The sequence below is a fragment of the Dermacentor albipictus genome, chromosome 2, assembly GCF_038994185.2.
Source record: "Dermacentor albipictus isolate Rhodes 1998 colony chromosome 2, USDA_Dalb.pri_finalv2, whole genome shotgun sequence".
Taxonomy (NCBI): domain Eukaryota; kingdom Metazoa; phylum Arthropoda; class Arachnida; order Ixodida; family Ixodidae; genus Dermacentor; species Dermacentor albipictus.
Genome location: NC_091822.1, coordinates 158659266 through 158674043, shown reverse-complemented (window position 1 = coordinate 158674043; position 14778 = coordinate 158659266). Strand labels below are relative to the sequence as shown.

At 47.6% G+C, this 14778-nt stretch overlaps 1 protein-coding gene across 5 annotated transcripts in view; it reads left to right on the top strand.

Moving 5' to 3' along the window:
* The window catches only part of LOC135897467 (solute carrier family 35 member G1-like), a 49482-nt gene that overhangs the window by 20905 nt on the left and 13799 nt on the right, over window positions 1-14778 (top strand). The window contains exon 1 of one of the 5 annotated variants that reach the window (XM_065426088.2): window positions 11100-11120. The exons of the other annotated variants lie outside the window; for them this stretch is intronic. The gene's annotated coding sequence lies outside the window, so the exon portion shown is untranslated. Of the gene's footprint in view, window positions 1-11099; window positions 11121-14778 lie in introns of those variants that run through there. 5 annotated transcript variants of the gene reach the window in all.

Below are 14778 nucleotides of genomic sequence, written 5' to 3'. Positions count from 1 at the left end.
TGTCTCGACGTGTTGCCACCGAACTGATCGCGGGCTTCCCTGCGTCCCTCCGACGTGCCCGACCCACAATTACCGCGGACGCGAGAAGCAGACTTACATGCGGCGTGACTTCCATTAGAGCGCCAGGAGGCTAAAAAGAAGCGCGGAACTTCTAAACACAACGCGCGCGCGAGTTCAAGCCGAAAAGGCCGAAAACGACTAAAAACGCGAGGAAATGCCGGGCACTTCCGGAAGGGGACGTGCGCTAGCGCCCCTGCCAATCGGTCAGGTGGTGGTGCCTGCCGTTTAGATCCCAGACTTCATTATGTCTCCCTCCGCCGTAGCAGAGTGCTCCGGCACACAGCTCGTCGGCCACTCCGAATCTGCCAGTGGAATTCACCATTAGGTCACTGCCTCACCCACAGTGTAATGGGTACAGCATTGGGCTGCTGCGCGGAGGAAGCATGGTTCGAAACCAACCATCGCAAAAATTCGGGTCGCTGGGTATATGTCACGGGGTATGGGCCACGCTTCATCTGAAGCTCTTCACGCTAACTTGGCCTGCTGGGCATGTGCCCGTGGGGACGTGCCTCTCTTCCACGTGAAAAGAAAATTGTTAAGTAATTAAAAAAAATTAAATTATGGGGTTTTACGTGCCAAAACCACTTTCTGATTATGAGGCACGCCGTAGTGGAGGACTCCGGAAATTTCGACCACCTGGGGTTCTTTAACGTGCACCTAAATTTAGCTAAGTACACGGGTGTTTTCGCATTTCGCCCCCATCGAAATGCGGCCGCCGTGGCCGGGATTCGATCCCGCGACCTCGTGCTCGGCAGCCCAACACCATAGCCACTGAGCAACCACGGCGGGTAAGTAATTTCTCAAGTGCTGAGAGGGATCGAACGCGCATCATGTGCACTCAGTTAATTTTGTCTGGATGCATATTCGCGCACGCGCGGACTTCGCGGCGTCGGCGCTAGATGGCGCAGCGCGTTCGGCGGGATGCGTGAGAGAGAAACCCGGCTGCGTATACACGCATCATACATCGTAACCGGTCTCTGCAGCGGTGAATCGCTGCATTGCGTCAGTGCTAACCGCATTAACGTCGCCATGAAGGTGAGATAGGTTGTGTCAGATTCTTCAAAAGCGAAGCATTTCTTGGCGAACGTTTGCCACTTTGACAGTATCTATCTATCTATCTATCTATCTATCTATCTATCTATCTATCTATCTATCTATCTATCTATCTATCTATCTATCTATCTATCTATCTATCTATCTATCTATTCTATCTATTCTATCTGTCTATCTGTCTGTCTGTCTGTCTGTCTGTCTGTCTGTCTGTCTGTCTGTCTGTCTGTCTGTCTGTCTGTCATCTATCGATATATATATATATATAGCCGCCTACGTCTTGGTGCTCTCATGGTCGCTTCGTTAACTTGGTATGCACCAAACTTGACACAGTATGACAAAAGTGTATGACGAACACAAATTATAGGTCGTGACGTGCGTGACATGTACGTCATGAAACAGCCGCCTTCGTCTTGGTGTGTACCGAAATCGGCATAGTATGACAAGAGTGTACGACAAACGCTTATGATAGGTCACGACATGCGTGTCATGTAGGTCACGGAACAGCCGCATACGCCTTGGTGCTATCATGGTCGTTTCGTTAACTTGGTAGGCTCACTGCTTCGCACAACATCGATCCTCACAGGTTGTGGAATCTGCCAGCTTTTCATTCTTATCCACTCAAAGTGCTCCGTTTGTGCAGATAGGCGATAAGCGGCTAGAACAAAAAAAAAACTGAAACGGAGGCTAGCGATACGAAAACCGACACGACAAGCGCTAGGTCAGAGCTGCGATAATCGGAGTAGCGATAACAGAGGACGACCGTCCTTACTCTATAAGCAATGGCGTTCACGTCGCTTTCGCTGCGGACGTTTGGCGCTTTCCACGAGATTACACATAATCTTTATTGTGCTAGCGAAGGAGACTACCAGCTTTGGTTAACAGTTTATTGTCCCTTTGTGCGAGTACTCGACATATACTGTCGCGTCCGCATATTCATTGCCAACCTATATTGGGACAGCAGTGCTGTGCGGCTGAAATCTATCTATCTATCTATCTATCTATCTATCTATCTATCTATCTATCTATCTATCTATCTATCTATCTATCTATCTATCTATCTATCTATCTATCTATCTATCTATCTATCTATCTATCTATCTATCTATCTATCTATCTATCTATCTATCTATCTATCTATCTATCTATCTATCTATCTATCTATCTATCTATCTATCTATCTATCTATCTATCTATCTATCTATCTATAACCCACAATGCCTCAAATGAAGTCCACTCCAGGAAACCATGAGAGCTTAACGACTTTCCTCTCTGGTCTCCATTAACATCGCACAGGTTGCGTTCGGAATACCATTATCTAAAGTCAGGCATATATACTTCCCTGGTACATTAGGTTTAATCGCAAGTGTACGTTTCACGCGAACCGCACTGCTGTTCGATAGCAAATCAACGTAGCTACACGTTTTATGCAGGTTGCATCGTAATCGTTTTGCCTTCGTCGCTCTGTCCTCGTCGCTCCCGTCATTATTTCATCGTCATCATTGCACCGCCGTCCGTCACTCGGTCATCGTAATTTCATCGTTGCCATTCAGATGTCGTCACTCTGGCGGCGCCTGTGTATGACTCGGCTGAGCGCGGCCGCGCGGGCCCTATACCTTCAAAGCGATACGCAAACAGTACAGCGTCTAGGTGTGTCGATAGCTGATCGCTTCGTGCGCCGTGTGTTCTGGCCGCTTAGTTCCCGTTGAAGCGAGAGGCAGCGCGAAGGTCAATCACTCGCCGCAGCTGCCGGTCTTCCTCACGTCCGCGTTTTGACAGCGAACGTCCGTGGTCATCGGCTGAGATGCGTTTTTGTTTTGTGTGTGTGCGTGCGTGCGTGCGCGTGTGTGTGTGTGTTAACACGCATTAACAAGCATGGTGTCACACGCGCGCGTGAAACCATGCTTGTTAATTTAGTTAGTAAGCGAATGTTTACGAGTTTATGCGGCCGATCAATCTACTATCGTTGCTTCGTATAGCTGTCTAATAATTTGCTATCCCAATCGATGCTTCGCCTGTCGGGCGAAACTGCACCTGTGTTTTTCCCTTTGTATCACATATGTCATCCATAAATCACACCGCATTGAGAAGGACTTAAGTACCACACATTTCTAAACCCCCTTCGTGTGCCTGTCCTAGCGCTTGATGAACAAAGGAGATAGAAAGCGAGAGAGAGAACGTTTTTGTGGGGGGATAGGCCTATCAACAGGCTTGGCATGCTAATGCAGGTGTAGTATAATACAAGGGATGACAGCACACACACCCACACCGCACCCACCCACCCACCTACCCCGCCCCACACACACACATGCATACAACTTATGGCGTGATGCCTAAGAATAGATACTTAGCGTGCCGCAGGCCAGAGGTCGATTCCTCGTAGAGTGATATTTTCTTCATCCTTCTGCGTTAATCGTATCGAGGCCATATTGACTATAGCAAGGTAGGGTAGCCAATGTTCTCGCATTTAAAATTTATTTCACCAAACGACGATACGAACTTTGCGAACAATACTACCGACACGACACAATACCAGGCTGTGCGCTGTACGCGTAGCTCGTGCACAGAGAGCACATGTACGGGCGTGTCAAACTCAGGGCACCTGCTTAGACCAACAAACAGATATAGCTAAATACTACAAGTCCTGCGCGAAGGTCTACACCCGTGCAAGCCTGTGACATTAAAGAGCCTGCGCAATCTCCATGGCCACTGCCTTTCTATTAAGTCTTAAGTACTCTTCGAAAACGTTACTAGAACTAATCAAATTAAGCAGCGACAATATGCTATACCTGTACCGGGGTCCTTTTAACCTAAATCATTGTCAAAGGAACAAAAATCATCGGAACGCGGTTTCTTCAAGCTATCCTATATCTGGGGATGCATTAGTTGAATTATAATAAAACAGCGACGCTTGGCGTCATTACGATATGTTAGCGAACACCTTCAAAACTGTAGCATCGATTGGCTTGTGCATTTAAAGTCTAATGCGTCAGCGTAGTAGTGTCAAAGTGGAAAATAAGTGTGTCTGTGTGAAGCACGCAGTATAATTAACAGTAGCACTGACTCGCCTGATAAGGCGTTCCAACTTACGTCCCGTTGAGCCAGCTGCTTTGTGACACAAATCATGTGCGTTGCTTGTTACTTGCACCCACAGCAGCGTCGCCTGCAGAGGCCGAAGCCAACCCCTCTTATATAGCAGGCATGTGTACCCTGCTTTACAACGTCATGCTACTTAGACCGAGATTTCCAGTGCCAAGCCCGGCGTGACGAGAATGGTTCCGTGAAAATCACCGTAGCTTACTCGGAAGCGTCCGCATTAGATTCCATGGCAGTTGGTCAAGGTAGCATGACGTCAGGGATCTAAGCGCACCCCAACCGCGGCATCGCCTATACCGAGGCACAGTGCACATTTCGTATGTTGACAAACTCGTTTGCTGCAGAGATTTGCGCACAATGCCGCTGTTGCCCGCGTGGTGCTGTGTGTCGCAAAAAATCGCAGTTTCACCCGGATGGCGAAGACGTCCACTGCGATAGCAAATTAGTAGACAGCTATACGAAGTAAGGACAATAGTTTCATCGCCCTATAAACTTGTAAACATTCGCTTACCAACTTAATTAACAAGTATCTTGTCACGCGCGCGCAAGCAAAGATAAACACATCCCTCTCGATGATCGCGGAAACTCGCTGTCGAAACGCTGGACTGAGTAAGCGCGGCAGCAGCAGCGAGCGAACTGACCTTCGCGCCGCCTCTCGCTTCAACGCGAACTAAGCGGTGAGAGCACAGCGCGCACGAGGCTATCACCACTCGGCGCACTCTGTCCCCATCGCAGATCTCTTTCAAGATAAGGCCCGCGCGGCCGCACCATACGCAGCAGCAGCCGCCGGAGTAGATCTAGCGCCCCCCATCTCTCCGGTGGCTTGCATGCGATGGAAGACTGCGCGCTTCCTCCGCGCTTTCATCCCTTGCGCGCGCTCGAGATTGAGTCGCGATCGTCTGCTCAGCCTCGCACGATTTCACTCGCACATACATCATACGGTGCGCGACGACAATGTTATCGCCCTTCGCCTTTATACGGAACATCACGACAACGGCGACGGCAGCAATGCGCCTGTAGTGCCAATATAATTGCTATCGCAATAATATTATCTCGTTGGATAGTGCATGTTGTTAGGCGAGTCGGTCGTACATCGGTAAGCAAGGTGCTGCGTTAACTGCAAATTGTATGTTCTATACGATACACTTGTTGAGTGTTTTAACTTAAAGCAGAGCAGTAGTGAAGGAGTTCCTGGTTACGCTTAGTATAAATCCTCAGATTACCTAAACTTCCGAGATCTATATGTCCACAAAGTGTGCTATGAAGTACGCTAGCGCTCCAATGAGCGGTTTTCCAACAACCTCCTTCCCACAGTTCGGGACGACAATAGAGAGTTTTAGCCCAGCGGGTTTACGGCCAGCGGAGCGGAGCGGGCGAGCGGAGACGCGACTGCGCATGCGCACCACGCTGAGGCGCCCAGCGGTTTTACGGAGCAGCGTTTACGCCCGCTGGAAAGCACTCCCCAGCGGAGGGTATACGCAGCGCGCGAGCGTGCGTAAGGGCGCGCGGGCGTGTATGGGAAATGCAAGACGGCAGCCGCGAACATGAACGCCGGCAGTTCTGCATCGAAGACGGCGACTGCCGCGCTGACCCGCACATTAGTACTCAGTACATTATTAACAAATAATGCACTGAGAACATGTAATATATTTTTATTCAACATTTATTGCATAATAAAAGCAAGCGTAATTCAATTTCATTTCTCAGTAACTCCTATTCGAACCACTAGGTGGGGCAGCAGAGCGCCCCGCTCTTTACTCCGCTCGAGCGTGTGATCCGCTGAGCTAAAATTCTTTTTTCGCGAGCCGCTCCGCTGGCGCAACGGTGGAGACCGCTCCGCTCCGCTGGCCGTAAACCCGCTGGGCTAAAACTCTCTAATAACTGTAACGCCAATGCATTTTTTAGCAGACTTCGTAGATGGGTATTGGGAAAGTGCTCCTACGTAGTCTCAGGAATTCGTGCTAACTAGAGATGTCTTTAATACTGTCAGACTGCAACACTGCAGTTTCAGCGCGCGTCCTTAAGTGAATAACCAAAGAAACTAACTAACTAACGAGTTACGCTGTTTGATTAGCTGCCTGGGTGTTGCGGCTTGTTGTGCAAGTAATGTCCGCCTCTTCCTGAAATACACCTGTATAGTTGGAACAGCGATGTCTTCCACAGGCTATTTCGCGACCGGAGGAGGCAGACGCGACCGCGGTGCGACACAGCTTGACAAAGCGCCGAATGGTGAAGCGTTCACCTTCGAGTTCATTGACACCGGCGTAGTGGCCACCGCCGTCGCTTACCTCGCACCCACGCTGACGTGCAACCAAGCGTAGGTTTCCACGATAGCACCGCCGACGTGGTAGCATCGAGGCACCCTAGCCGAGAGATTGCGTTTATTTCGGCAATAATCCTACAGTAAGCTCTCGTTACACCGAAACAATCGAGACAGCAAATTAAGTTCGTTATAAGCAGTAGTTCATTAAAAGCAAGCAGGCACTGAAATAGCCATAGTAACACGAGCTGTGCATTCGAAGAGTCCGGAGGCTCCTCGATACAGGCGCCATGACAGTGGCGAGATCCTGTGCGCACGCATGACGACTGCAGCTGTCACGTGCGACGGTTACGATCACGTGATGAAGACGCAGATCAGGGGAGCGGACGCCGCCACGTGTCGGAGTTGGCTCCGCAGCGCCTTTCCATGATGACGCGAAGAAATGCACGGAGTCCTCGTGCGTACTGCAGCGAGCATTTCCGTGCTGATTTCTCGCTTCCCACTTCGTATTAAGCACATTACGGCGTTATTTCACCCCTAATAATCCGGACTTGGCCCGTGGCCAACTGCGGGCCTTCAAAAAAGAGCACTTCTTGCTCTGAAAAAGTTTTTAGAGGACACCAACATTTTGGGAAAATATTAGGTATCCGATGATTCGAATACGCTAAATGAGTTACATAAATGTTGTTGGTGATTCATAAGTGGTTTACGTGGTGATCGCAACTTTTACGCAATATGTATGATTCTGCTCTGTACTTGCAGTGTATTACATGTGTTGTGTGTTTTGGCTGTTCAAAACATCTGACTTTATATATGTGTACGTGGACTGAACTAATGCACAGAGCTTTGTGACTCATGTACAGTTGGACAGTATATTTTTTATTCATCCAGTGTTCTACTGAGTGTTATATTTTGTGTCGCTATTCTCCCTTTTTACGGAAATTTGTTTCGTTTGCCAAGTGACAAGGAGTAGCCGGTGCCACCATAAAGGCGCCAACCTCTCCTAACATTCACTTCAATAAATTTTTTAAAAATCCGCTCTATAAGATGCCAACACAAGGAGTCGGGAGCTCGCAAAAGAAAGAAACGTCGAATAAAGCAGTATTTCGAAAAAGGAGACTTCGTCACAACGAGAGTTCACTGCATTTGCTAAATGTATGCCGGCCTTATGGGTACGTTGAGGTCGGACGCTTCTCTGAGTGTACCCTGCATGAGCAAGGGTAAAAGCAGTTACGTGCCCCGTCAGCGAAGCGGAGGAAGTCGCAGTGCAGACTACATCAACAATTCCGGCCGAGGCCGCTTCACCCCGCCGCAAAGATTGCGCGTGCAAGTGTCCAACAGTGCGTACTTTTGGTCCTCACGCGAACCCGGAATCTCGAGCCGGTCGTCTCAAAATGGTCGAAAACATGACGCCGCGCCAAGGAAACCCGAGTCGAGAGAACCGCGCGCTATTCCAGCCCGTTCCGGAGCTTCCTCAACTGGTGACAACGGCCGCTGCGCCGGTCGTATTTCGGCTCACGCTTGACGTCAGCTCGGCGTTTGCCCCCTTTTTCGAGAGCTCGTTTATCAGCTGCTCGATAAGGAGCCCTCGTGATGATACGCGTAGAGGCATGCGGCTAACCGCTCGTACCACCCGTGCGCCCAAGTGCTGACGCTCGCAATCGACGAGATATCGGCCGCTTCGACTGGAGCGCGAGATGTCGCACGGTTCCGTCGGCGTAAATACCGCGAATGAAACACGAGGAGAAACGGAATGAACGCCTCAAGGACCGAAAAACAAAAGCGCGAAATGGAAGAAGACGTTGCGAATTAGTCATCGCACTCATATGACAAAGGAACGAACGCAATCTGTCACTTCGACGTTTGTGTGTTCGGGTTTTAGTGGTGACAATGCAGTCCCTACTAACAACGTCCAGTCGTCCCCTCATGTCACAGTACACTGCAAAACAAAAGAGGGGAACGTGATGGTCGTTTAGTGCGTTTGTAATAAGCGCGATTGATTGATTGATTGATTGATTGATTGATTGATTGATTGATTGATTGATTGATTGATTGATTGATTGATTGATTGATTGATTGATTGATTGATTGATTGATTGATTGATTGATTTTTCCAAATCGAGGCAGAGGCACTGAGAGACGCTGCAGTGGACGGCCAGCTTCGAATCAATTTTAGCAACCTCGGTTTCCACCTCTCGCAGGCCTTGAGGCCATCCCTTCAATGAAGAAGCCTTTTACTGTTACTCTTTAACGTGCAACAGGGACGCGTCTGGAGTATCCACATATGTGCTATTGCCATAATAATAAATCTGGGGAAAGATGAAGAGGAGAACGTTGTTGACTGCAGGCGGATCTGTAGCCTCGCAATGTAGCTATTCTGAAATTTAGTTTTTCATTGTATCTTTAGATTTGACCTTAAATCTTGAAAACGTGCCATCTGATCGACTGGCCGTCACGACGCAGCAGGAGTCGGCTATGCGTGCGCTCACATTGTTTGGGCGTGTCACAGGCTTTGACGTCAAGTCTTGAAGCCTGCCGTCTGACTGTCACGACATAGCCAGTCCGCTGTGCGTATATTTACATTGCACGGACGTGCGGGTAACAGTTTGAACTCACTTTCTTGAGGCCAACAGTTCTAGGTCGTTTTTTATTTCTTTTTTTTTCTGTTGTCCTTGTGTGAGCATTCTACATGCTTCGATCTAGTAAAAAGGTTGACGTTCTGCCGCTATATGACGCAGCAGCTTAACGTCCATAATATAGTGGCTAACGTCAATATATTTCGCCCCCTGACGCGTCGAAAACTTTCACTACGTCTGGTCGCAAGGACAGCTATAGGGTCGGGTGTTGGGAGAGCAGATATGTTTGTTTATTCGCATCGCTCTTGGGAGGCCTGGCTGCAAAGCTGATCGAATAGACTTCTTTTCTTACATCGAGGGTATTGCCTCTCTTTTTTTGTTTTTTTTTTGTTTTACTTCTTTCAGTCTGCGTACACCCTTGCCTTCATCCAACTCGCGATTAACAGCCCATAATTTCTGGTCCAACGCCAAACTAGCTTTCCCGCAATCCGCGAAGGCTTGCAGGGAAATCTCGACAGTGAGTGTATGTATGCCAAAGCCAAACCCGGCCCGCTATTCTAGACACGAGGTCACGCACTTCTTTTACAATTTAGAAGCTTCCTCTTGCCTCGGAGTTCGAAGCCTTAAGCTGAAAAATGGTCGCTTTAAAGCCTTTATAAAGTTTTGCCACCGGTTTCACTATACTGGTTCATGCCGCTTCGCTCCTTGTTAGTAACGTCGCCTCAAGCGAACGGAGGTCAGCGCTGTTAACTGAGCAAGGTCACTTAGCTCGTTAGCTTCGAAAGTAAATTTGGTACGACTTTTCGCTGTTTTTATGGAGAGGTCCGCATCCTGCATTGGCACACGACAAACCTGCCAATTAATTATTACGGCGGTGTTGAGATAACGTCATACGTCTTGATGTTACAGATCATTGCTAAACACCATTGTGGCACCACTTTGTGAGTAATGGTTAGTTAGAACCTGGGACGCTCACTTTCTTTCTGTAAAAAAAAAAGAAAAAAGAAATGATTGAAGCACTAGAAACCTAACGCAAAGCCTACAGTAGGGCTTCTGATACGCTAAAGACTGTCTTCCCCTGTTCTGGATAGTTCAGCAAACCATTTACTAGCAAAATAATTGCAATACTAATTAATTTACTGAATTATCATTTGATTGTTTCTCGCACAAATGCGTGCTTTCCGCGGCCAGAAATTGTTGTGAGGTTTATTTAATTTCCATAAATTTTAAATGCCCTTTGAGCTTTGTAGGGGGCAATGATGACAGAAACGTGGCATATAACACCACATTCATTGGAAAAAGAGCGCAAGCTTTGTGCTCTTGGAGCTCTTGAAACTCCACCGTAGCTCCAACAGAAAAGTGCTTTGTACAACTCAAATAAATAAATAAATAAATAAATAAATAAATAAATAAATAAATAAATAAATAAATAAATAAATAAAACAGGAGCTGGTCACAACACTTTCTAAAAGACCCGCCGCGGTTGCTTGGTGGCTGTCGTAATGGGCTGCTAAGCACGAGGTCGCGGCAACGAATCCCGGCCACACGGCCGCCGCATTTCGATGTGGGCCAAATGCGAAAATTCCCGTGTACTTAGATTTAGGTGCACGCTAAAGAACTCAAGGTGGTCCAAATTATTCCGCAGTGCCCCCCTACGGCGTGCCTCCTAATCAGATCGTTGTGTTGGCACGCAAACCCCATAATTAAAGAAAGAAAATATACTTTCTAACAGTATACCGACCACCCAGCTGCTGGAATAGCTATTCTAACGTGGCACAGATTCGACAGCTCTTCACCTCGAACGCCCTGGGCGCCCGACCCTGACGCCACGTGTAAGAGGAATCGAAAGCCGAGAGTCCCGGCTTACGCACCTCCATTTTCTTTTTTAAGTTTCTTTCTTTTTTTTTTTCTTGTGCCGCATGTTCCACAGCTCGGCACTCCATACCTGTACAGTGCAGCCGGTAGAGCCGCTGTCGTGGCATGATTTAATGGGGTTCTGGCTCGAACGACGCGTCTGTGTATATGCGTTCCCCTTCCTGCAAAACTGTGCTTGGCGGAGCGATCGAGTTTGCATCGAGGTAGGGGGCTTTCATTGTTTTATCTGCCTGCGCGTTTCTGTCTGTACACTAATTTCGTTGCACGCGCTCCCTGACGAACGTCCTGTGCAGTGCGGCGCCATCGGCAAAACAAGTTATTTCGCATTATTGGATTGACTCGATCGATCCACTCGAGTCTAGTCGCGTGAACAGCAGAGCTTGCCGCTTGGCTCCTGTCTCGTTCTTCTTTTTCTTTATTTATTTTTATGTTGACTGTCTAAGAACGTTTGCGTAAGAAGCTTTATTGACAGAACGTTTCTTTCGCGTCGCCTTTCGGTATCATCCTATGACCCTTGAGAAAGTTGTTTGCGGAGAAGCCGGCGATACAAAGGTTGGCAACATTCCCGATTTCGTTCGAGCGTATGAGTCAATGTTTACCGCCCCGCTGTTTCCGTTAAACGTGACGAAGGCAGAGAGCCACACACTGGAATGAGTGCCTAGATCCACCAACATCGCAGCCAGCGGCGTGATTCTGTGCTACCACGACTCCAGAGTGTGTGTTAATATCCCTGTGAAAACAATGGGAACCGCTTTGAAGTTGGAGAAGGAACACTCTCCCCGCAAAGAACTGCTGGCAACGTGGCACTTAACGCTTGCGTTCTCCGATGCTTAAAAGAATGCCTTTGTAACTCGAGATATACGGAATCAGACGAGTTCATAAGCGTGTTTCCCGAGTTTTTCATGTTTGCTTGAAAAATATTGCTGCTGGCATACACAGCGTCATTCACTGATCGAACCTGACTCATTTTTTATGGTGCTCTGTGTTGACGGGTTGCATTGCTTTACGTCGTCAATGTATACTGCTAACCAGCTTCTGAGACGTGACAGAAGGAATTCCGGCTATGACAATGACTTCATCTGATAAGGTCGGCACTGTCGCGGAGAAATGGCCTTACATTAAAAATAAGAAAAAAAACATGACCGTGTTAAATGTCACCTGCGCTCTCTCTTCAAATGTGCGATGCTTCAGTCTACCCACGCGAGGTCACTATTCAAACCGCAAGGAATTATTTTCTTCTGTCTATGCGAGGTGCTGATCTAGTTAAACTTGCGGACAACCTTCCATGGCAGTTTGAAGGGAAAGCTGTACGGAGGCAAAGCGCAAGTTTGACAGCTGCTCCTGCAATTAGTCCCACATAATCTTTCGCTTTCTTTTATCCCGGGAAATAGAAAACATAAACAGATTACGCAGCACTTATATCTAAAGCAATACTATAATACACCGCCGAGCATCAAATTAGAATTTTATTCCTTTACTTTGTTCTTCAGAATTTTGGCAAATGCGAAACCGTCACAAGTTGCAAGCTACGCAAGTTCAGAATCTGCTTTAAAGAAAACAACAAAAGAATACGAAAGATGAAGCAACGTCTAGCTCTGCCACACTACTTGTCGCAGTGACGTGTGTGCGAAAGCTCCGCCCCGTAGCATTGTCTGTATTGCCACAGAAAGCAGAGCTGATGTGCTGATGTTTCGTGGTGGTGACGCTAAGCTGCTGCGTACGACAGTTCCCGGGTTTGGTTTCCAACCGCAACGGCCGCATTTCGATGTGGGCGGAACGCAAAAGACGCCCATGCAGTGGCACTGTATTTTAGGTATAAAGGGACACCCTAAAGCAAAAGTAAGTCAGTTTAGACTATTAAAGTAACATTTCGAAGCATTATTTTCACTAATCTGGCGGCAAAAAGAAAGGGGGGGGGGGTATATTCTCGCACTTCTCGTTGTTCTGACTCTGGAAGAGTTCTCGAAACATGCTTAGTTTTTCGTTTCTTTCAAAATGAAATCTATATTTCTACTTTACGAACAAAGAATTGAAAACGCTCGAGTGCACACCATGAAAATCTAACGACGTGAAAGCCAACTACTGTGGGAACTTGATAACGGCATTTCCGTCAGTTTACCGTCTTTGTGTCTTGTCTGGCTTACTTTAAAATTGCTTCCACTTTAACAGCGGTGACTGAGCTATCACAAAAGCGCAGTTTACTAACACAGCTGTAATACAGGATGCAAAGGACTTCAATCCTGTAATCGCCTTGCCTTTTTCTTTTGTTATTATTGGTTATATGATACTGGTAAGTTATTTCGTCGGGGTACGTATTATCAAATCAGGAGATTCGCAGGCGCAAGTTGGAATCAGCTAGAGCAAGACACGGTTAATTGGAGATCGCTGCGAGAGGCGAGGCCTTCGTCCTGGCGTAATGGACACAAAAATAGGATGACGATGATGATTATGATGATCATGATGATAACCCCCTCCTTCCTCGCAATAACCTCCAATGAGGGCCTTTGGGGTGTTCACACTGAATGAATGAATGAATGAATGACACTTGGTCGGTTATCTGCAGTGTAGTTCATGTAGGTGGTCAAAATAACACCCCACCCTTCCTCTACCTCCCTCACAGTCCATGCGTTTCCGACACAGTTTCTGAACCCAGAACTCTGAACTGTATTACCGGTTCCGTCACTGCCACGTACTGCAACCGTGTACAACTGTGGTCGTTGTTGTTGTGTACACGTGAAATGGACGTACTGTCCTCGACCGGTACCGGTGCGGTAACTGGTACCCGTAGAACCGCGACGGCTTTCCAAGAAGTTTAACCTAATTTGATTTCGCTTGTTTAGTCAGCCAAAACCATAGAACGTGGTCGCCGCAATGTGCGGCAAACCGTAGAGATGCGTTATTTTTTTGCCTCAGTTATGATGCTTTGCACCGCATGAGCATTGGTGACACTGTCTGGACGCATTACCGGTATAAGCATCAGTTGACGTGCATTAGCTGTGCTTGATGATAGTGATGATGACGGTCTCCTCAGTGGCACTGCTTGGATGCATTAGCGGCAGATGGATCAGAATAGATGCATTGTCATCTGAGCAGCGTCGCGGATTGTGACTCATCGTCAGCTGCAATGAACACTACATCGACGCCAGGGACAACGGAATCCGTAGACAGAGCAAGTGGTTGACTTCAGCACTGCGATCTCGTTTCGTATACGGAGCGAAAGCGAAGCGGCACTTTCAAGGGCGCTGTTCAAACGACTGCTGGGATCGTACGGGAAACGTAGCAGCTGCTGCTATTCGGTGCGAGCACCAAACGGACAAGTAAAGACAAAAAGAACGTTTTGAAAAATTCGCAGAAGTCATGTCTCGTGGCTACCTGTGAGAGTGAAATAGCGTTTCAGCTTAATGGTGCCTTGTGACGCGATTCGTGTCTTTTTTTTTTTGTGGGTGTGTTTGTTGTGGCAAGATTTTTGCGGCGTTTAGGCCAGTTCTGCTGGTCCGCAAATGACACAGCTCACGACAGCGCCTACGGGACACTGTATAAGCTAAAGTATGATACATATGTCTTCTAAATTTGAAGTTTTGTATTCCTTACGTGAACGTGTGGTCAGTTATTAAATCGCGCGGTCCTTGCGGGGGCAACCAACTCCGTGGGAAAGCGCGAAGAATTCCCGCTTCAAGGAATGGTATATGAACTTGCTGACCCTTACTTTTTGCCATAGAAAGTGTATTCGGACAAAAAAAAAGTTATGCAGTGTTACTTGAGCAAAAACTTCTCTCTGTAGTAATTAATTAAACAGAAATTGATATGTTGCAGTATCTACAACCTAAATCTCGCTTCATCGAATAAAAAACGCTGCCATGG